At 35.9% G+C, this 2,472-nt stretch overlaps 1 protein-coding gene across 2 annotated transcripts in view; it reads right to left on the bottom strand.

Moving 5' to 3' along the window:
* THRB (thyroid hormone receptor beta) overlaps positions 1 to 1,648 on the bottom strand; it is a 167,771-nt gene extending 166,123 nt beyond the window's left edge. The window contains exon 1 of one of the 2 annotated variants that reach the window (XM_068674377.1): positions 1,566 to 1,648. The gene's annotated coding sequence lies outside the window, so the exon portion shown is untranslated. The remainder of the gene's footprint in view (positions 1 to 1,565) is intronic. The other variant, XM_068674385.1, reaches the window with a different exon arrangement.
* Positions 1,649 to 2,472: the final 824 nt, after the last annotated feature.

Raw genomic sequence — 2,472 nt, forward strand, 5'->3', positions numbered from 1 at the left:
AGGAAAGGAAAGGAAAGGAAAGGAAAGGAAAGGAAAGGAAAGGAAAGGAAAGGAAAGGAAAGGAAAGGAAAGGAAAGGAAAGGAAAGGAAAGGAAAGGAAAGGAAAGGAAAGGAAAGGAAAGGAAAGGAAAGGAAAGGAAAGGAAAGGAAAGGAAAGGAAGAAAGGAAAGGAAAGGAAAGGAAAGGAAAGGAAAGGAAAGGAAAGGAAAGGAAAGGAAAGGAAAGGAAAGGAAAGGAAAGGAAAGGAAAGGAAAGGAAAGGAAAGGAAAGGAAAGGAAAGGAAAGGCTCAATCATGATCCGGGTATGCACCTGAAAATACCACCTCCATAGAAAAGTACCAAAGAGCCGCTCCTTGAACCACATCAGATAATCATATTTGCTCACAGATTTTCTTTATCAGTGTCATAAATGTCACTGAGTAGTTCACCAGAAGGAACAGTGCCAAGCTGTTTCTTTATATGTCAAGCGAACACTGGCTCCCCTTTAACATTTTCTATACATCTCGTCTTCAGCACTCTAATTTCTCATGTATACAAAGTCTTTACCTTTTATAAATTTCATGAGTTCTATACCTTACCTGCATGTTTGTACATTAACACATATGTTGACAATACAATAAATAATCTTGGCAACAACAACAATAGCCAGCTTTACCTAACTTCTCAAGAATTTGATCTCTGCTTCTGCAGGACTACTGCATGTACAGCCATAGGTGCTGGTGGGCTGTTTGAGGTGCGTGTTGTTGCCAATCCTAATCCCACCACCCACAGGTAAGAATTAATTAGGACTTGAAGATGCCAGAGGGAGGCAAACCAAACAAAAATAGCATTTTAATTAACTGTAAACAATAATTAAAATTCTGCATTATGTTTAGCATCTGCACATTTCTAGACTTACTGCACTAACTCTAAATCTAATGAAATCATACAGCTAAATCCCAGAGGATGTGACAGATTTCAGATCCTAAATATATCTCCTATTGTATCTCAAAACAGCAAACAATTCATGCATCCTTATTGTGAAAACCAATAATTAAAAATTAAAACACTAGCATGGTAGAGGAACCAAAATGCATACACCCTGGCCAGATCAAAGGAGAACAAAACATGCACGCGTATAGTAAAAACTTTTACGTTTTCCATTCTAGATGTGCACTTGTTCTGTAGTTTCATATCACAAAGGCCCCACTTTACTAAGCTTAGTTAGTTAGTTCATTATCTATTTACTTATTTACATCATTATTTGTTTACTTATTTACAGTTCCTTTTTATTTTTTATTAACTTTTGTAATTAAAAGGTTATTAACCTGCCATTGTACTAACAAAATTAAGAAGGTTACTTCAACCTTTTCCACTCCAAACCCTGTTTAATTACAATGTTGGCACAGACCTAAGTTTCTTCCTATCAATTTTAGTTACTCAGTTTTCTCTGCCATTTGGTCTTCAGCCGGCTAGATTACAAATTGGATCTCATCATTTCATCTCCACACAAAGTATTATATTCCCTGAATTCATGCTGGAAACAGTCATTCAGAAGTCAAACTTCTCAACAAAGATCTCCTTACCTTTTATCAGGAGGACAGGTAAACTTCCTGAAGTTTTACTTTACCATGAGTTGGATCAAAGGTAACCACCAGGACCTAGCCATACAGAAGAAAGGCAAGGGTTTCTCTTGTGCCCATCTCTAGAAACCTAAAGGAAAACATCTGTCTGAAATAGCCACATGGCTTCTGTATTCTGTCATTTTCCAAAAATGGCTAGACTGAACCTCTTAACATTTATTAAGTATAGCTAAAATGTTAATTCACTAAAGAAAGATAACAAAATCCATAATTCCCTTTATATAAGGCACTAAGTTTTACATTCCTCAATATCTCATTTAAATTATAGCCACTACACAATTGCAATATTTTAGCTAATATGCTGAAAGCTTTGTGTGGATTCTCTTTCTTCCTCCCATTATTTGCTCACTAATCCATTAATGTAAAAATCACAAAATGTTTGGAAGAGCTGGTGCATTTCCAGCCCTCTTCTAGCTTGAGTTTCGTAGCTTCCTCAGGTTTCATAGGTTTCATGTATTCTCCCTGACATTTTACTAAACTGCTAAGTACAGAAGATTAACTGATTAGAAATGATGTAATTAGTGTTTTCAGTTGCAGAGCGCTTTTTTTGAAATGCAAATTGAGGAATTGTAATGGAAGTATTATGAACTTTGTAGCACCAAAACCAGACTGCTATATATTCAGAAAACCAAGGTCAGGCCTAAATGTAAGGTCTAGGTAAGGATGTATCCTTATGTAAGAATACCTCTTGTTATGAATGACTGCCATTATTTACAACTGATTGCAAATATTGCTGAATTGCTTTGTTGACCTGGAGGGCTTGGGAAGTTTACTACAGACATCTTGTTTTTCTCATTTTATTTACTTATGTCTTTTCTTTAACTGTCTATGCATAACTGCAATGCTTCAC

This window comes from Anas acuta, chromosome 2, assembly GCF_963932015.1.
Source record: "Anas acuta chromosome 2, bAnaAcu1.1, whole genome shotgun sequence".
NCBI lineage: Eukaryota > Metazoa > Chordata > Aves > Anseriformes > Anatidae > Anas > Anas acuta.